Source organism: Heterodontus francisci, chromosome 7 (assembly GCF_036365525.1).
Source record: "Heterodontus francisci isolate sHetFra1 chromosome 7, sHetFra1.hap1, whole genome shotgun sequence".
Taxonomy (NCBI): domain Eukaryota; kingdom Metazoa; phylum Chordata; class Chondrichthyes; order Heterodontiformes; family Heterodontidae; genus Heterodontus; species Heterodontus francisci.
In genome coordinates, this window is record NC_090377.1 from 67819940 (window position 1) to 67841432 (window position 21493).

The 21493-nt window shown below is 43.4% G+C and overlaps 1 protein-coding gene across 10 annotated transcripts in view; it reads left to right on the plus strand.

The window, feature by feature from the left end:
• kalrna (kalirin RhoGEF kinase a) overlaps positions 1-21493 on the plus strand; it is a 980827-nt gene that overhangs the window by 285145 nt on the left and 674189 nt on the right. The window lies entirely within an intron of this gene.

Consider the following 21493-nt stretch of genomic DNA (forward strand, 5'->3'; position numbering starts at 1 on the left):
TTAGGTAGCCAACATATCTGACAACCATGTTCAAAAAAGATACCAAATGCAGATCTTAAATGCTTGTGAAATATGGCAGAGTGATTCATATGGTGATGGGGAAGATGCTTGATCTATTGCATAGGCACTAAAGGGAAACCAAATTTCAGACTTTTCTTTTCTCAAGATGTTATTTGCTGGACAAGTCGTCATGAGTGCAAACAAAAAAATGCTTGTACTAATTTGTGCAGTTGCTGTTATTACAAAGCATTTTTTCATTTGTACTCATGAGGATTTGTCCAAAAAATCACAATGAAATTTGTTTTTCATGCTTCTGATGAGCATTCCCTGACAAGTGAACCTTAAAGGCAAATGTGTTTATGCACTTTTCTGAGTGCAACAGATTAAAATTAAGATATTTTTATCAGCCTCTTGTAATTTTGTGAATAGAGTTTCACAGATATTTTGGCAATACAATTTCCAGTAAGGTGGGATGCAATAGCTTTTTTCTAATCTCACACGGTATGAATATGTTTTGAATGTTTATGCTCAGGATGTCTTATCCAAGGGCATTGTAAACCAACTAAGTTAACCACAGACTTTCCAGACTGCTTAGTAATGTCTGAATGTGATGTCAATTAGCTTTCCATGCTCTTTTAAACTCTAGTATCCTTTTCCAGCAGCCTATTTGACAACTTTAATGCAGTAGTTCATTTTTAAAAAACCACATCAATTTATTTTCCTTTTTCCATTTCACAGCCAAGAGTACAAACAGGCAATCTACTCCCAAATGTCTGCCAGTATTGCTTTCTAACCATTTACTGAGGTACATGAGAGCAGTGTGGGCAACATGCCTTGTGATTTTTGCCCGACTCAGCAAGTAAAGGCTCCACCTCTCTTCACTGATGGCCTGAGAGAAATTGGGAGCTTGCTGTGTGGGGAATTGTGGGTGTAAGCACATATCCTATAACTTCATGACGTAATGCATTAATATACCAATGTTCTTTTTGACTGGCTTGCTAACTTCCTACTTTTAAAATCAGCTAGTCAGTGTATCAGGGTGATCAGTGACTGATTAATGGAATGCTGTTTACAAGTGGATAAAAACAGTAAAATACAAATAGTTATTTTTTTAAAAATGTGTCTGAGAGAAACTTAAAGCTTAAAACAGCATCCAATGTACTTTCGTTTAATTTAAGGTCACCAATGTAAGTCTGAACTGAATAGGCACAATTTGAGCAAAATGGATATTGAAGTTTATAGGGTGATATCACAATATTCTGGACTTTTAAAACAGGCTCAGTGGCTGGGGCAGCTGGGAACAGACCATTCTGAAAATATTGCTAAGAAGTAAGCTGATGAATGTCACAGCTGGTTACTCAGATGTTGGGCTGGATTCTATAGAGCCCTCTACATCACGATCAGTGACGGGGGAGGGGCCTGAAGATGGCCCTGGATGAGGCCCGCCATGGGCCTCACCATCGAAAGGGCCCGGCCCGATATTACCGGCGGCAGCAAGGCCTCACGGTTGCCCCCCCACCCCCCGCTGCTTGGCAATGGGACTACAATTTATATACTTAAATAAATTAAAATACTTGCATTAATTGCTCTCCCGTTGCCTCCCGAAGTCCCACTGTGATCTTCCCCCAGGCAACCAGCACTGCAGCACCTTCAGATCCCCGTTCAGGGAAATGAGGTGCAACACTGGTGGGGAGGGGGGAGGAGGTAAGTTTCCCAGTGTGGTGGAGGGGAGGGGAAACGGGGTCAAACTAATGTCATGGGTATAGGGTATGGCGGGAAGGGTAATGGTTTAAAGTTTGTGCAGTTGGGGGGGCGGGAGGGAAAGTCACATTGTAAAGGTAAGTGTTTTTGGGGGGGAAAAGGCAAATAATTAATTTCATTGTAATTGGGGTGGGAGAGGAGCAAAAGAGAGTTTTTTTAAATGCCATTTAACTTTAAATATTTAAATTTGCCAGTAGGGCTAACAGCCCTTTAAACATGGCATTAGAGCCTGCGCACAAGCAGCGGAAGCCATTGCCGGGTACGGACAGCCTGCATCCTCCATGTGATTGGGTGGGGCAACCTGCCCTGGCTATTTAAATGAGCCGCAGTGCTTGGAACCATGGCTGCTCTTTGGTATGCGGCCCGCGCGGGCAGAGTGCCATTTTTTTGGCGGCGGGCTTATAGAATTCAGCCTGTTCAGTTTACAACAGCACAAACTTCAGTTTCATAATTTAATCTTATCTTTTATTAGAGTTATACAGTAAACCACAGATTTGTAGAACCATGTACAATTGCATTTATACATTATGTCTCTCTACAGTGAACAAACATGATGAAATGCCTGTGTCACTCTATTGGCCCCTTACCTAATTTTCAAAACCATAATGAGAAAGATATTCTGACTTAAATTGCTTTTGTAGTACTGGTGTGACATCTATCTATATTGGTTAAAAAGTGAGAGCTGCTGATTTGTACATGACAGAAAAACAAGTACAATTGGATATGTATATATTGTGAAGCTTTCAAATTGAAACATGCAACTGACTGATCGGTATCTTTAGTCATACTAAAAGAATGAAATGCACACAGTACAGATTTCTGTCTCTGGCAAAGCCTTTATTGGGAGATTACACTCATGGTGCATCTTGTCACTGGATCCTGCTCAACATTACTAAGTGCTGATGCAATGGAAAGGCCTGATTGGATGTCAGTTTAGCAGACTCAGCATGACTTTTTCCAGGATAATGGGCTGGATTTTAAAGCCTCTCAAGCTGGGAATGGTGGTGGGGGCGCGATGATGAGTGCATCGGAGGAGGCCCGCCACCGACCTCAACGGTGGCAGGACCCATACCGATCTCGGCCCGCCGCTCGGCGACAGGACCTGCATTAAAATATGTAAATGCCTACTTACCATGCAGGCCGCAGTGATTCTGCCAGCAGGTTGGTATCTTCATTGTGGCGGCAGGCAATGCTGCACCTTCGAATCCCTGTTCAGGGAAACGAGACGTGACACCTGTGGGGAGAGGGAAAGAGGTGTTTTTCCCCTGTGCGGGGTTGCAACGCTCCGGATTGGTCGGGGCAGGTGATGGGTAAAGGACCAAGGTTCCGAACTTTGGTGGGGCGGGGGGGGGGGGGGGACGTAAAGTTCAAATTTGCAAGGTAGATATTCCGGGGGGGGAAAAGGGCAGGAATGTTGGGGGGAGGTGAGGTGGGAGAGTGCAGGGGAAGACTTGTCCATTTATTTTTTAAACTTTATAGTAACTGGCCCTTTAAAATTTAAATGCTCATTTAGGGTTGTAAGCCCTTTAAAAATGGCGCGAATGCCTTCCACATTGGTGCCAGACGCCGTTGCCGGCAACTGCTCACCTGCCCCCTCCACGTGAACGAGGGGCGCGGTTGCGCTGGACATGGTAATGAGCCGCCACGTTTGGAATCGCGGCGGTTCTGCGATGTGGGCCCCGTGTGTGCAGGCCGCAAATTGTTACACCCGCTGCCTACCTCGGCGGCAGGCTCTTAAAATGCACAAAGTGATTCCTGACAAAGCAGCCAACCACTGACGTTATCAGGCTGCGCCAATGTGCGCACATGCGCAGACGGGCTCCTGCTCTCTGCTCGTGCGCTGCGTTCCGACTTACCAGGACTGGTTAGCGCATGCGCCGATGACGTCATCGCATGATGTTTAGGTTAGGTTACCTTCGTGTGATTATTTGAGCAGCGCCATCTTTTGTCCTGGCAGCTGCCTGAAGTCGCAGACTGTGACGTTTTAGTGGCATGTGTTTTGTGCATGTGCCACTGCAGCGCCACCTAGTGGTAGAGTTGTCAGCAAACGCAGCCTAAAATGCAGCCCAAAGTTTTACCTGTGATTTTGTTGAGCTCAATTTCTTGTAAAATGATCCTGCTGCAGGTGCCAATGCAAATACAGCGGGTCACCAAAAATGTTGGTGCTAAGAGGTTTCAAAAAAGGTACTGACCCGCGCAACGAGAGAAAAGGAATATTGACTAGTTTCATACACCAGCTACAATCTGTTTATAGAGTAGGACTTGGAATGGGGTGCAGTACAATGGGTAACATACAAATGAAAATAGTGGTTGAAATCGCACTCTGCGATATTAGTAACAAATACAATAAAACATTTATATGAAACTCCTCAATGTACTATTTCAGTAAAGCCTTTAATCCAAGTTAGTGTCTTCCCTATAGCAGCAAGCAATGGAGGTTCTTTCACTTCTAAAATTACACAGCATGATTTTAACTTTTTTGTTTGTTGTACATCTCTCGTTGATTTCATTGGTAATATGGGAACTGGAACACAGTTGTGGTGTTTGATTACCAGGATGGGGCTGTATTTAAAATGACAAGTCCTTTTATGACCATATTACAAGAGTGATTACACTTCAAAAGTACCTCATTGGCTGTCAAGCACTTTGAATGTCCTAAGTTTGTGAAAGATCCTATATAAATGCAAGTCTTTCTATCTTTACTGCTCATTCACTCTCTCGTGAAAACTTGTCAAAAGGGCAAGTCATAGGGTCAATTGCAGATGAGTGGCTTTTATTGACAGAATTTTCTCTAGCTTGGCAACAACATATTAGTCCCAGTTCTCTCAGGGGAGAGGCAAGATTATGAAAGACAGAAGTAGCAGAAAATGACTGGCTTTCCTTTTCTTTTTTTTACTACTTCTTAAGATTGTTGTGATATGACGTATTGATATTTGAGCCAATCAGCAGCAAGTGTGACATACACTTTGGATCTTTGATGTCTTTAAGTGTGACACTTTGAACTTTGATGGCTATGTGCTAGACACAACTTAAGTAGAGATTCCAAAATAAAAGCTTCATTTCACATTTGTGAGTACTGTGTGTCTGTTTTGTTCCTGTTGTGTTTTGTAACAATCAATCTTAAAGTTGTCAGAAGCTATCTTTCGGAACAATATGCTGCAAGGAGAAGTGCTTAATTTCTAGAACTATATGAAATTATTATTATAAAGTATAAAATTATAGCACATTACATCTGAAGAGTTCTGTCCATTGAACAAAAGTCCTTACTACAGTGTAAAACTTAATATTGACCTATTAAAGGGTACTATCTTTATTTGTAGGCATATGGATTTTTTAAATAATTTAATTTCCATATATTCAATGTCATAACAAATTTTAATTGAAGCATAATTGTATTGTGTGTGATATAATTTAGCAAGAATATTTCCTCTGTGCTCCTTGTAAAGAAATTGTAAACCCATGCCTGAGAAAAGAGTTTACAATTTTGTGGAAATAACAAGAAGTGCAGAATTGGGAACATGTCAAGAAAATGACTGTCCTTTAAGGCAGCATATACTAATAAATATACAATAGTACAAATGTGTGTATTGTGTTATACAGGGTACCTTGTGAAAAGAGCATTGTGTAAAGCATTGGAACTTCAAGTCCATAAATTGTGATGAGGTATGAATATACAGCATAATGGAATCATATTGTATAATTTACCCATTTATACTTTATCTGAAAGTCATTTTATTCATAAATTCACATGCTCTGGACTTCTATTCACGTAATAGTTTCATCCTACCAGTCTACCAGCTTAAATCGGTGAGTACAGAATCAGGTTAGCTTGATTTGGATAGGAATTTTAAATAACCTTAGATTTAATAGATAAACAACGTTTGAGTAAATTAAACAGTATAGCTTCTTTTTCTTTGGAAGCTTATCTCTATGAGTGTAGAATATGACACAAGTCGAAATAGTTTTGAGAAGCATATCTATCCTTTGTTATACTACAGCCTATTCCGTGATTCAGAAATACAACCAAATGGAGTGTTTGCATCTGGACTAATTGCAACAGTCTTTCGTTGAATAATGGGGATGTGAATATTGATTGCTGTCTTGCCTCAGGGACCAATAGGGTATCAATGAATTGGTATTTGTTCCTGTATACTGTTGCTTGTCTGGAGATAGTGCACCCTTATTTATTTTAATCTCTAGTAGTTTAAACTTAAAGGGGTGTTTTGTCATGTAAGTTACTGCGTAATCAGTAAATAGTGGAGAGCGCAGTGATGTGATAATTTCATGGTAACAGTTAAATTTGGAAAATTTCTGGAAAATATCACTGCAAAAATTCACACTGCTTGGAATATTTCTCAAATAAATAAGGCATTAAAGCAAAATGACCTCCCAATCCAGCATTTGTTTGAAGGGGATATTGACCAGTTATAGAGCCCAAAGTGTTAAACATAGGAGTTTGTGGTATTTCATGCTTTAATCTTTTCAATCCATTAATCCTGTTTTCCCACTGGAATATCATGTAGACTATTAGCATGCTTGAGATTGACATATGTGTTCAATCAGGGTCACAGACTGAGGAAATCAAATCTCAAGTTTACAATGATTGAATGAAGCAGAAAGGTTATGGAAACAAGTTAGGCCCATTTTTAGAAGAAAGATAATTGGAGAAAGCTAATACGTTGAAAGGGGGAAAAAAGTAGTTAACATAGGCTGATAGAATAGTAAGAAGCAAAAATTCAGTGACCCTTTTCATCCTGTAGTGGCTCACTGATACTACTTCAGCTGGACTGATTACTTTGCATTACTCTTGTGAGCACAGTCAGGAAAGTCTAGTTCAAAAGAAGGACAACTGGAAAGTTTGTGGCAATACTTTACAATGATTGTTATATTAATGTTGCTTGGGTAGATAATTACTTCATTTGGAGTAGCTGAAATTTTGGATAATAATCATGGCTGATGTGTCAATGTGCCATTATTAGACAACCGAGCTTTTAAGCTGCATATTCATTCCCACATTGATTACAAAGGTATATGATAAACAATTTTAACTGAAATTAATGAAAAATATAGAGGAAGATACTGTAGTCTGGTGCAAGTGTTCTTACTAGTTTAATTAAAATGTATTCTTTGCATGTGGGTGTCACTGGCAAGGTACAATTTATTTCCATCTCTAATTGCCCTGAGGACATGAAAAATCAACCACAAAGTATGGGGTTGGAGTCCAAAGTAGGCTGAACCAGGTTGGGATGGTAGATTCCCTTCTCTGATGGGCATTACTGAACTAATTGGCTTTTTGCATGGTCAAGTTATCAGCTGCTAGTTCACAAATTACCAAATTTATTGAATTCCATTTTTCATCTTGCTATGGTGGGATTTGAACACACAAGTGACAGTTTTTGACCTGGTTTTCAGGGTGGACTACTCTGTAGCACTCCAAACATTACAGAACTCAACTTATCTCACCATTCCCCCTCCCGCATTTTGTTAAGGCCAAAAGATGGGTGACCCAGTCATCCACCTGTTTTGCGATGGCCCCTATTTATAATATGTAAATCAGGTTCCTATGCTGGTTGTAGGACTCTGGTACAATTTTGGGTACCATTGGGCAGATGCTCTGCTCATTGGAATAGGAGTGAACAGTTGAACCAGGACAAATGCTCCTCCTAGACCCGCCCCAAAGAAAATCATTGCCGCACTGCCAGCCCACCTGAGCTGCCTCCCCTCTCAATGTTGAACCTGTGGCATTGCTCCTTGGACATGACACAGGACTTCATGTCACCCCAAGCAGGATGCTACTGGTGAGCATGCTTGCTGATAGTATGCAGATGAGGCCTAGCTATCAAAATTGGTCAAGCTTGCTGAGGGCCTCAAGCGGGCAGCGCAATCACATGCACACTGCTTGCCTGATGGATGCTCAAGGTGAAAAGCAGCACAATGGTTTCAGGGTTCCTGTTCAGTACCCAGCACACTGTTTATAGTGTCATGCAGACCACCACCTGCCAAGAATGAGGCATATTAATTTTGTCATATGAACATTGATTTTAAACTGTTGCTGGAGTGAACAAAGGTCGTTAAAAAAAAACCAGACATGTGGCTGGAAAAACATTTGCATACTAACAGAAAATGCTTGGTGAGGCAAAGGACTGTTCCCTGGTCTACTTAACCCAAAATGGACTGTGATCACCAGACATTGAAGGTGAGGAAGCTCACATTCCAAGATGACTGCTAAGATGGCAGAATCCACAAACAGAAGTGGTCAAACCAGCTTGTCACATGACTAACCTGCTGGGCAACCTGAGTTTTTTTGAATTGTGCCACAGAGAAAGACAAAAGGCAGCTGAAACTGAAGCTGGAACAAGGAAGCCTTTCTCTCTCTTGCTTTCTCCCAAGCCACCTAACCCATGGAAGACACGTAAACCTCAAGAGAGAACAGACTCCTACATCGGAACAAGTTGAAATAGGAACTAGGCCCCAACGAATTGTAAGAATTACCGGCAACCAAAGACTCCACGTTGAACATAAAGCACTGTAACTACCAGATATTGCCTCAAACTTTTCCCCTTTATTCCTTCTACTTTTTCTGTCTCTATCTGCGTGTGTGTTTATCGCGTATGCATGCTGGCGTGGTCACGTCGCATATTCATAGTTGTTAACCGGATTAGAGTTTAAGATTAATAAACTTCTACCTTTCTTGTTTAAATCCAAGAAAACCTGTTTGATTTCTTTGCCTTACAATTGGAGCAGTGAACAAGGGGGAGCTGAAAGCACGGTGTTTTAAAAATAAAACCCTGTTACGGTTAAATCAGGCAAATTAATGAGGCTGAGAGGGACCCCCTAGACCCCTTCTCACCTGGTTGTAACAGAAATTTGGGGGCTAGCATCCGAGATTTTACCCACAAACGAGAAATTGCAAGTTGGAAGCCAAATTGATCCCAAACAAAAGAGAAAAGATTTCAGTATAGGTTTTCATGTGGTTGTGTGTGCTAGAATACGAACATGTCTGTGACTGAAGGTAGTAGATCCCCAAGCCAGGGTAAAGTAACTTGGGATAAGCTAAAAGCACTGTCAATGGAGGAGTTGAGGAAAATGGCTGAGCAGTGTGGGATCACTGTACATGGTAAGGCTGGAAAGTCTGAATCACCCTTGAATCTGAAGAAGCAGAAGCAGGGTTAGAAATAGACTCTGACAGTATATTGCTAACAAAGATACAATTGGAACAGAGGAAACTTGAATTAGAAGACAGGGAAAGAGAAAGAGAGAGACAGGAGAGAGAAAGAAAGAGCCTTCCAGAAGGAACATGAAGACAAAGAGAGGGAGGAGAGAGAAAGAGAAAGAACCTTCTGGAATGAATGCGAAGAAAGAGAGCTGAAGCGGCTTGAGTTAACTAGGGGGTGACAGAGTAACCCCAATGAAAACATGGCCAATATGGAGGAACGTAATTTAGTGCCGGGTACAGAATTGTTAAAACTCACCCAACTGATCCCAAAATTCAATGAGAGAGACGTGGAAGCGTTTTTTGTGTCTTTTAAAAACAGGCAAGGCAGTTAAAGTGGCCGGCTGTGGCTTGGACTCTGTTGTTACAAAGTAAATTAGTAGGAAAAGCCCATGAGGTTTGGTCCACATTGCCAGATTATGAACTGACAAAAAATGCTATCCTCGGGGCGTATGAGTTAGTACCAGAAGCCTATTGGCAAAAGTTCAGAATCCTCAAGAAGCAAGCTGATCAAACTTACCTGGATTTTGAGAGAAATAAGCAGCTGGCTTTTGACCAATGGCTGAGGGCTCTTAAAGTACAAGCTCATCTATGAAAATCTCAGAGAAGTAATTTTGTTAGAGAAATTTAAAAACTCTTTCCCACTCTCCATAAATACACACGTAGAGGAACAAAAGGCTCATAAAGCCCGGCAGGCAGCATTCCTGGCCGATGAGTTTGCTCTCATTTATGTCAGTTTCGCAGGGGAGACGCTTTCCTAATCACCCCCACAAATCCGAAAAGGACAAAGGATGGGAAAGTGACATAAGCCCAAGCAGTCCTGGGAGGGAAAGAAAAGCAGAAGACACAGGGGGCCCTCCAGTCAAAAATGGAGGGTATTATAAGTCAGAGTGAGACCTGGAAAACTGTGTGCTTCCATTATAATAAAGCAGGACATTTAAGAGCTGACTGCTGGAAACTAAAGGAAAACACTGTAGGGTTAATCAGGGCACATCCGCTCAGTGAAGAAGGCACTGCAGGCAGATGGCCATGAGGTTTGTCTGTCCGAGACTTTCTTTGGAAAGTTAGAAGACCCAGGGAATGAGTTACATAAATCTTCCCCAGCTGAGGCTCAGCAAGTTGACCCAGTATTGAGAGAGTCAGCACAGGCTGCGCAGTCTGAAATTGAAGCAGAGGGAATCCCTGATTGCTACTATTTAAAAAATGAGGTGCTGATGAGGAAATGGGGTTCTCCTCACAGACCTGAGAGCAAGGAGTGGACAGTCATTTGCCAGTTAGTGGTGCTGCAGAGGTACCGGAGAGAAATTATAAGAATGGTCCATGAGATAACAGTGGCTGTACATGTCGGTATACGAAAAACCAAAGCCCACATAAGACAGCAATTTGACTGGCTAAAACTCCACAAAGATGTGGTGGAGTACTGTAGGAGTTGCCACATGTGCCAGTTTGAGGGGAAACCCCAACCTACAGTGAAATCTGCACCCCAAGTCCTGTATTGGTGTTTGGCGGACTCTCAAGCAGAGGGCTGGTGGACTGTAAAGGACCCCTACCGAGAACAAAAGGGGACAGGCAGGCACCAGGCTGGCAACAGGTTAGAATGGATGGGGAAAAAGTGACCAAGAGGGCAGGTTAAAGGAAGTCCAGGAAGAATCCCGGATGAAAACCCCGACTGTCTGGTCAGCCAACCCTGAAATATTTGAAAAGTTAGACCCCACATCCTCCTATGTAAATGCAGACTCTAGAAGCACCCCATCAGAGTTGCTAATAGCATTTACAGGAACTGGCAGAGACAAAGAAAGTCCTCCAGAGGGTAGCGAAACCGTGAGGGTGATGCCTCACCTAATCAAAGTGCCGCAGGGGAGTGCAGTAGAATCTGGATGAATACCTGCAGGCAGGAGTGTCCCAGAGGACAAACGGAAGATTAGCAAAGAATCCACCCCCATGGTCAGGAAAAAGGGGAACCAGCCATTCCCTGAGGTGAAAAGCCCTTGCATGACTCATCAAAGCACTGAAAAGGAGTTCAGAGTGGAACCGCCCACTGCCGCCACCCCGAGCAGAACGCCAACCTAGTGCTAATTAAACCTAACCCTCCCCCTGCAAACCTGAACAAGAACAAAGGCCCCTTCGGCAATAATGGAAATGTGCAAACTGAAAAACTGCCCCAAAAACAGCATGTTTGTTGGGATGCCAGAAAGGGCAGTTTAAAGCAAGAAAAGACAGGCTGTAACAATTGTTCGGGTTCTGAATGAATGAGAGAGATGCATGTGTGTGTTCCTGTCCTTATCTTCTCTCTAGTCCCTTTTAATGAAATGCTCTTTTTAAAAATCGCATTTCATTCCATTGGGTGTGGAGCTGTCATGCAAATCCCCACCTGCCAAGAATGAGGCATATTAATTTTGTCATATGAATATTGATTTTAAACTGTTGCTGGAGTGAACAAAGGACTTATTAAAAAACAAATCACCATACACTTGGCTGGAGAAACATTTGCATACTAACAGACAATGCTTGGTGAGACAAAGGACTATTCCCTGGTCTAGTTAACCCAAAATGGACTGTGATCACCAGACATTGAATGTGAGGAAGTTCACATTCCAAGATGACTGCTAAGATGGCAGAATCCACAAACAGAAGTGGTCAAACCAGCTAGTCACATGACTGAAATAAAAGCAAAATACTGCAGGTGCTGGAAATCTAAAATAAAAACAGAAAGTGCTGGAAAAACTCAGCAGGTCTGGCAGCATCTGTGGAGAGAGAAGCAGAGTTAATGTTTCAGGTCAGTGACCCTTCTTCAGAGCTGGCAGATATCACGATCCAAGGCCCCAAACACTGCTTTCAGGTAAAGCAGGGATTTACTTGTACTTCTTTCAATGCAGTATACTGAATTCGCTGCTCACAATGTGGTCTCCTCTACATTGGGGAGACCAAACGGAGACTGGGTGACCACTTTGCGGAACACCTTCGCTCAGTCCAAAAGCATAACCCCCGAGCTTCCGGTTGCTGGCCATTTCAACACACACCGCCTGCTCTCATGCTCACATCTCTGTCCTGAGATTGCGCTAGCGTTCCAGTGAATATCAACGCAAGCTCGGGGAACAGCATCTCATTTACCGATTACGCACGCTACAGCCTGCCAGACTGAACATTGAGTTCAATAATTTCAGAGCATGACGGGCCCCCCATTTTACTTTTATCTTTATTTTTTATTTTATTTTTTGTGTTTATTTTATTTTAGTTTGTTCAGTTTTTTTTTCTTGTTTGTGCTTGTGGCTGTTCAGTTTTCAGTCCATTAATACCCTATCTGTACTAACGCTTTGTCTTTCAGCAGACCATTAACATATTGTTTGCCTTTGCTCCCTGACCTTCTGGTCAGCTATTCTATGACCTTGTTCTATCAATACCTTCTCTTTTGTTATCTCTTGCCCCACCCCCGCTTTACTTGCTTAAAATCTTTTACATTTCTAATATTTGCCAGTTCTGAAGAAGGGCCACTGACCAGAAACGTTAACTCTGCTTCTCTCTCCACAGATGCTGCCAGACCTGCTGAGTTTTTCCAGCACTTTCTGTTTTTATTTTAGTCACATGACTAACCTGCTGGGCAACCTGGCATTTTTTGAAATGTGCCACAGAGAAAGGCAGAAGGCAGCTGAACTGGAATAAGAAAGGCTTTCTCTCTCTCTCACTTTCTCCCAAGCTACCAGACCCATGGAAGACACGTAAACCTCAAGAGAGAACAGACTCCACCATCGGAACAAGTTGAAGCATGAACTGGGCCCCAACGAATTGTAAGACTTACCAGCAACCAAAGACTCCACATTGAGCTTAAAGGACTGTAACTATCAGATATTGCCTCAAACTTTTCCCCTTTATTCTTTCTACTTTTTCTGTCTCTATCTGCGTGTGTGTTTATCATGTATGCATACAAGCATGGTCACGTCGTATATTCGTAGTCGTTAACAAGATTAGAGTTTAAGATTAATAAACTTCCACCTTTCTTGTTTAAATCTAAGGAAGCCTGTTTGATTTCTTTGCCTTACAATTGGAGCAGTGAACAAGGATTCACTAAGTGGGAACTAAAAATACAGTGTTTTAAAAATAAATCCCTGTTACAGTTAAACAGGCAAAGGCTGAGAGGGACGCCCTAGTAAAGGCCTGCTCGGGGCGGGAAAAAGAACCCGACCCGAACCCGACCAAACCACAACAGACCCGAGCCCAACCCGGCCTGAGTCCCTCCGATTTTGCCCCGCACCCGACCCGACCCGAGCCCGACCCTGACTCAACCTGATCTGACCATCCCTTGACTTACCTTCCTGACACCTAACCTGCAGGAAGCTGCAGCGCATGTGTAATTATGTCACTGGCTCAATGCACAGATTCAGTTTCGTCGCGGACTCCCAGCTCAGGTAAGTTTTTAAATTTCAATACTTACCAGCAGAGCACTTACCGTGTGTGTCCAGCCCAACCCAGACCCGGCCTGACCCGACACAAGCCCGAAATCCGGACCTGGAAGAGGGGCCCAACTCAACCCGAACCCGACACGTGTCGTCGGGTCCCGTCGGGTTCAGGTTGGGTAGTAGGCCTTTACCCCCTAGACCCCTTCTCATCTGGTCCTAATAACAGTTAAATGAAACAATAAGAAATCAGGTATGAAATTAGGCTTTTTATGTAAGATGATGAAGTGTGTGTAGGTGGAGGGATTGATGCCTTTCCAGTTAGAAACTAGAACAAGTAATTTGTTCCACAGATTTCATCTTGACAACCAGGACCTGTCTGAACCTTTATTTGTCTCTTTTGTACTCTAAACCCATTTCACTGCACTCTCTGCTGTGTCAGTGGTTAGTCCATTTCCCTTATGAATGCTACAGTTGGGTTATCATTTACTGCAATAGGAGTCGTACAGTAAGTTCATGACTCTAACCAGGGAAAACATGTTCCTTCATTTTCACTAGCTTATTGTGACCCCTGGTTCTTTTATCTCGATTGTAACAAATACTTCCCTGAAATCCACATATCAATTCCCCATGGTTATTTTAAAAATTTGGATCATATATCCTACCTCTCCATAATGTCTTGTCTTCAAATTTTACATTGGAAAAACAGATCAGTGTTACAACCTCAGTGAGACCATTAACGTTAAAATACGAGATATGAACCCCCAGACCAATTTAAAGAATTACCCGACAAGATTTCACGTTTTAAGGTTTTTATTATAACAATTAAACTAAAAAAGAACTCCATTAACTAAATATAAGTTTGTAAGTAACTGATACCCCAAATTACAAAGAAAGGTATTTTCTTTACTCGTTAAAATACTTGGAAACCTCAAATGACACTTACACGTACACAGTCCTCTTTGATGGCAAAATCTTTGCAGTTAAAAGTTCCAAACTCCTCCCAGTTGCAATGGGTTGGATCTCCCATACATTTTCAAAAATCAATGTTGCTCATAGCTCACTTCGAGCACTTCCGACCTGGACGTCCGTGAATAAGGCGATTCCTGGTGATCCTACTTCTCTCTGAGCTTCACTTTTCAAAACATGTTCAAGTTCTCGCAGCTTTTTGCCATATCAGGCTTCTGAGAGCAGGTGTTCCCCCTCTCTCTGTCTCTCTCTCTCCCTTCCACCCCGCCCCCCACCCCCGCCTGGAGACTGCCACCGCGGGTTGTCTTCTTTACAGCCTGCTCTGAGGCTGCAACCACAGGGTTCCTGTCTTACAGTTTGTCTGCCTTCAGAAAATCTGTTAAATTATCGGCACTCAAAAGTCAATAGCTTATTGTCCCTTTTCCAATATGCAAAGTCTAGATGTCTGGTTTCACAGTGGCCTTCCATTTTTCCCAGGTGTTAACCTGGACGGCACAGTGGTGCAGTGGTTAGCACTGCAGCCTCACAGCTCCAGTGACCCGGGTTCAATTCTGGGTACTGCCTGTGTGGAGTTTGCAAGTTCTCCCTGTGTTTGCGTGGGTTTTCTCCGGGTGCTCTGGTTTCCTCCCACATGCCAAAGACTTGCAGGTTGATAGGTAAATTGGCCGTTATAAATTGCCCCTAGTATAGGTAGGTGGTAGGGAAATATAGGGACAGGTGGGGATGTGGTAGGAATATGGAATTAGTGTAGGATTAGTATAAATGGGTGGTTGATGGTAGGCACAGACTTGGTGGGCCGAAGGGCCTGTTTCAGTGCTGTATCACTAAACTAACAGCTGCCTGGTACATGTACATCTTCAGAATCACAGACTCCTTGTTTACGATCTGAAAGTCTCAGAGGGTGAAATCTATTGTTCTTCAGATGTTATACCCCTGCAGTCTGTATTGTTTTTTTCAAAAAAATTTTTTTGACTTTTGTTCTCTGTTGTCCTGGTAACAAAGATTTCTTTCTTGTCCTTTATCTGAGTGGATGTGAGGTCACCTGACCTTCTGGACTCCATCTTAAACTTTTAAAAATCATGATTTTTAAAACATAATCATATTATAAAGTCCAGCAGGCAGAACAACAGGGAAAATGAAATGAGCAGAAGGGCTTAATTTTTTTTTATGTATTTGTTTGGGGGACGTGGGCATTGCTGGCAAGACCAGCATTTATTGCCCATCCCTAATTGCCCTTGAGAAGATGGTGGTGAGCTTGAACCGCTGCAGTCCTTGGGGTGTAGGTACACCAACTGTGCTGATAGGAAAGGAGTTCCAGGAATTTGACCCAGCAACAGTGAAGGAATGGTGATATAGTTCCAAGTCAGGAAGGTGTGTGGCTTGGAGGGGAACTTTCAGGTAGTGGTGTTCCCATGCATCTGCTCCCCTTGTCATTCTAAGTGGTAGAGGTCGTGGGTTTGGAAGGTGTTGTCGAAGAAGCCTGGGTGAGTTGCTGCAGTGCATCTTGTAGATGGTACACACTGCTGCCACTGTGCGTCGCTGGTGAGGGAGTGAATGTTGAAGGTGGCGGATGAGGTGCCAATCAAGCGGGCTGCTTTGTCCTGAATGGTGTCAAGCTTCTTGAATGTTGTTGGAGCTGCACCCATCCAGGCAAGTGGAAAGTATTCCATCACACTCCTGACTTGTGCCGTGTAGATGGTGGACAGGCGTTGGGGAAACAGGAGGTGAGTTACCTGCCACATAATTCCGAGTCTCCAGCCTGCTCCTGTAGCTATAGCATTTATGTGGCTGGTCCAGTTCAGTTTCTGGTCAATGGTAACCCCCTGGATGTTGCTAGTGGAGGATTCAACGATGGTAATGCCATTGAGCGCCAAGGGGAGATGGTTAGATTCTCTATTGTTGGAGAAGGTCACTGCCTGGCACTTGTCTGGTGCAAATGTTACTTGCAACTTATCATCCCAAACCTAGATGTTGTCCAGGTCTTGCTGCACATGGACACAGAATGCTTCAGTATCTGAGGAGTCGCAAATGGTGCTGAACATTGTGCAATCATTGAACATCCCAACTTCTGACCTTATGATGGAGGGAAGGTCATTGATGAAACAGCTGAAGATAGTTGGGCCTAGGACACTACCCTGAGGAACTCCTGCAGTAATGTCCTGGGACTGAGATGATTGATCTCCAACAACCTCAACCATCTTCCTCTGTGCTAGGTACGACTCCAACCAGTGGAGAGATTTCCCCCGGTTCCCAATGACTCCAGTTTTGCTAGGGCTCATTGATACCCCACTCGGTTAAATGCGGCCTTGATGTCAAGGGCAGTTGCTCTCACCTCACCTCAAGTTCACCTCTTTTGTCCATGTTTGGACCAAGGCTGTAATGAGGTGAGGAGCTGAGTGGCCCTGACAGAACCCAAAATGAGTGTCAGTGAGCAGGTTATTACTGAGCAAGTGCCACTTGATAGCACTGTTGATGACCTCTTCCATCACTTTGCTGATGATCGAGAGTAGACTGATAGGGCAGTAATTGACCGGGTTGGATTTGTCCTGTTTTTTGTGGACAAAATCTGCAGAGAAACTGAGTTAAATAAGCTGTACTTTAGGTTTCCTAGTGGCCAGTATCAATAAATCTTCCATTATGCAGTCACATTATCCTCTGCTAGCTAACTGCAAGTTTTGTGCAGTTTGCCATTATTATTTTTATCAAAAGAAATGTTTAAGTCAAAATATAAATATTATCATTCAACGTGTATATTGGGCCCTTGATTGAATATAGCCGCAAGCCATTTCAGAGAGGATTATCAGTTTGTTGGTGAAAAGGATATCATCTGCCATAAGTGATATAAGGAAAAATCATTGTAAAATCAGTGTATCCCAACTGGACCAGACTGTTTCATTTTCCACACACTGAGATGAATTTTGTTTTCTCACCGCTAAGAGCGACAGCGGGTGTACAATTGGCACGCACCGCCACAAGAATGCGGCTCTTTAAAATATGCAGGGCAGCCCCCCCGCCCAGCCCCCTCGCCCCCCCTCCCCCCCCCACTCACGGGGCGGGGGCGGCCTCGCTGATGGCAGCATCTGTCACTGCGCAGACGCATGGCACCATTTTTAAAGGGCAGCCAGATCTGCCCAGAGACTGCAGAGTTGAATCCCCTACCCCCCCCTCACTACATCGCAAATAAATGTCTGCCCTGTTCCCCCCCCAAAACCTTTAAATTGCAGAGTTGACCCTTTCCCCCAACTGTACAAAGTGCAGCGGTCACCTCTTCCTCCCCCCTCGGGGTCACCAATTTAAGACAGAGATGAGGAGAATTTTTTTCTCTCAGAGGGTCGTGAGTCTTTAGAACTCTCTTCCTCAAAAGGCGGTGGAAGCAGAGTCTTGAAATATTTTTAAGGCAGAGGTAGATAGATTATTGATAAGCTAGGGGGGTGAAAGGTTATCAGGGGTAGGTGGGAATGTGGAGTAATCAGTTCAGCCATGAACTTATTGAATGGCAGAGCAGGCTCAAGGGGCCGAGTGGCCTACTCCTGCTCCTAATTCATATGTTCGTATGTACACTACAAATGCAGATTTGACCCCTGCTTCCCCACTACACTAAAAATGCAGAGCTCCCCCCTTCCCCACCTCTGTGGTGCCAGCTTTCCCTCGGCGGGAAAGTGAATGTTCATGAGTGCCACCCGTCACATGGAAGATCCCGAACTGCAGGTAAATTGCGGGGAATTGTATTTAAATGTATTCATAACGTTTATTTCAATATTTAAAGTCGGGTCACGAGACCGAGTGGCAGGTGGGCGGTCACAGAGCCTCGCCGCCACCGTGAAGATCGGGCCTAGAAATCCCGGCATCGGGCTCCGTGGCGAGCCGCTGCCACTCCGATCTTCCACCCCCACCCCGGCCATGGAAAATTCAGCCCACAATTTTACAAATGTCTTTGAAACACAAGGTAATAGAGGAGCACTGGCTCTGTTTTATTTCCAATATTTTTTTATGATCTTCTGTCTGTCTTGCTCTGTTCTTGTATCGACTGTGTGCTCTTTATCTTTTTATTTTCTTCTCTTTTTTTCCCATCTGTTTTCCTTTCATTGTATTTTTCTTCCTGTTCTTCTTTTCTGACCCTCAAATTTTTCTTCCTCATTTTTTTATTTCCTATTGCTATTTCCTATCTCTTGTTCTTTATTCTATCGTTAACTTCTTGTTGCTGATCACTGAAATGAAGACCAGTGATAGAAGATGTACTGTAAGTGTTTCTCCTTTAAGTAAACAACATTGGTTTGGAAGCCATTTAAAATCCTTCAGCTCAAGTCAGTTTTGAGCTGCAGCTGCACATTTGAACATATGGCAGTGAGGATATATGTCACCAGAAAGCAACAGTGGTACCAATGATCTGGTTTGCTTGCTCAACTGACAGCTGTTTAAAAGTATTTGTATCAGCCGCTTTCCAGGAGTTGATTATTTTACAGATATAAAAATCCAATTAACTGTGCCAATGGACATTTTTAAGAACTCAATGATTTGTATGTGATAAAGTATAAAAAAAACAAAATCACCCTTCATTATTCTTAAATTTTTGTCACTTGGCATTTGTGCCGGGGATATTGGGGATTTTCAGAAGACAATTTAAGTCAGGTATAAGGCAAGCAGTAACATCTAGTTGTGATTAAATGCTAACTGTACAGCCCTAGATCCGCCGACATTCAGATCAACTAGCGACAAGTTTTGAGTTTTACTAGATCACAGTTGGTCTGTTTTAATGTAGATTATCAGTGTTTTATCTCTCCATGGAGTGAGCACAAACTGCTGTAGTCAGTCCTGACTTTCAGTAAGTGTACTACCTCTTTGGCTAAACATACAGTGCATTATGACTGTTGACATTTGTTCAAAAAATTGTTACAAATACATTTTTAAATTTTTAATCTTCTTAAATATTTAAATGTTGAAGTTGTAATGACATCTGCTTTGAGGAGTTACTGGGCGTGAAATGCAGCTCCTTAGCACCCATATTTTTGGAGATGTGAGTGCTGTTTTATTTCCAAAATGGCGTCTGCGGCATACGTGCACACTTTTGGTGCGACCTACACCAGATGCTGTTTTGTTGAGTGCTTTAGCAAGTGCACATGGAGCACATACTGGAAGTATGCAGAGCAGGCAGATTGTGATGTCAGTCAGCATGTAACACTGATTTGATGCCAGCACTGCCATTTTGGGACTCAAAGCTCGAGCTAATGCCTTTTCTTAATCTTGCACAGCTGAACACAAGTTCAGCAGCAGGAATGATGCTGCACTAGTGCTATTTAAAGGAATCATCAATTTCTTTCGGGTTAGTTGTTGATTGATTTCTACTGGGTGTTGCTGCAAAGTGTTTGGTGCTTTTTGGGATTCTTCAAAGTTGCTAAAGTCGACTGGGAGTGGCACATGCTGAAGTGCTTTGTCCTGACTTCATAGACATGGGTGCAGTAGTATGCATTCCTCTTGGACTACAACATGACAGGGAGAATGATCAGAGATAACACTGAGCAAGACCAACTGCTGGAAGAGGGAGGAGGAGAAGGGGAAGAAGGGCTCTCAGCAGAAGAATGTATCTGCCCAGGGTGTTCAGGGAATAACTCCTATACCTGAACCTCAGCGAGGAACAGTATGTCAGATGTCTCCACTTCACTGAAGTCATCCTTACTGAAATTTGCCACCTGCTACAGTCACAACTGCAACCTCAGAACAGGACAAGGACCACATTGCTAGTGGCTGTGAAGGTTAAGGTGACTGTGATGTTTCCTTTCAGACTGGAGCAGGTAATATTTGCAAATCTCCCTGTTGTCAGTCTGCTGTCGCCTAAGGGAGATCACTGAGACTCTATATTCTCTCTTGCCAGCACACAGCTTTACAGGGATTTCAGGGTTCCCCATGGTACGGGGTGCCATTTACCATACATCTTGTTTTGAGGGTGTTGCATGCCAACTCTGAGATGTACTGCTTCCTCAATGTCCAGGTGGTGGGCAACAACCATACGACCATGCACAGTATATCATGCAGGTCAGTGTCCGGTATCCTGGAAGCAATCATGGTGCCTTCATTCTGTAGCAGTCTGTTGTGCCATCTGCATTTCAGCCACTACAACAAACCAAAGGGTGAATACTGGGTGACAAGGGCGATACTTTGATGCCATGGCTCTTGACACCAGTGTACAGCCCATGCACATGTGGATGGGTGCATACAACGAAATCCATGCTGCCACACAAAATGTGATAGAACCGACCATTGAAAGAACGCTTCCACTGCCTGGATTGCTATGGAGGAGTCCTTCAATACTCAACAGTGCCTGTGTCAAAGATTTGCAATCATCTGCTGCATGCTACACAACCTTGCCCCCAACTGTACATGAACCAGCTAAAGAGGAGCAGTATGGGGAAAAGGAGGACAAGGAAGAGGAAGGGAGGAGGCAACAAATACAGCACCTTTTTGGCCCAGCTGTCTGTGATCAATTCGTCCAACAGTGATACCAGTAAATGTAACTCCAATTCCCCAGTCACTAACAGTCCTACAACTTGCCTTCCCTCAGTTACTGGCCATCACAGCATCCATTTGGCCACAATGAAAAAATAAAAGCCAACACAAATTAAACGTTTCAATCAAGTTTATAAATCAAACTTTACCATATAGTATACAAACATTAACTCATCACCTTTGTGCCTTCCTTTAGTGTCTGGCTTGTCAGTGCCTTTGCCTGGCCTAGTGCTCCTGCACATGCTACCCCAGTGGCTGCAGCATAGCTGGTGGAATGCTGCTGACTTTCAATGGAGCAGACTGCAGATGGTCTTGCAGAATGCCCTCAAGCAGCTCTGACCCTAGAAGACCCAGCTTCGGACTGCACCATCTCAGCCTGGGCAGTAGCAGCCTGGACTGGCCGGCTGACAGACAACAGCAAGGGCTCTGGTATGGTAACAATGATGCAAGGATGAATGCTGTCAATCTGAGAGAGGACAGCAGGTTCATACTCCATGGAGCCACTCCTGGGCAGAGCTAAAGCAATCCTAGTAATCTGTTGGAGGACAGATTGCTTACTGCTGTGAGACTCTACAAATCCCTTTGAATACCAGTATCCATTGTCATGTTGGCAGCAGTCTGAGCACCACAGCAGCACCCAGACGTTGAATAGCTGCTG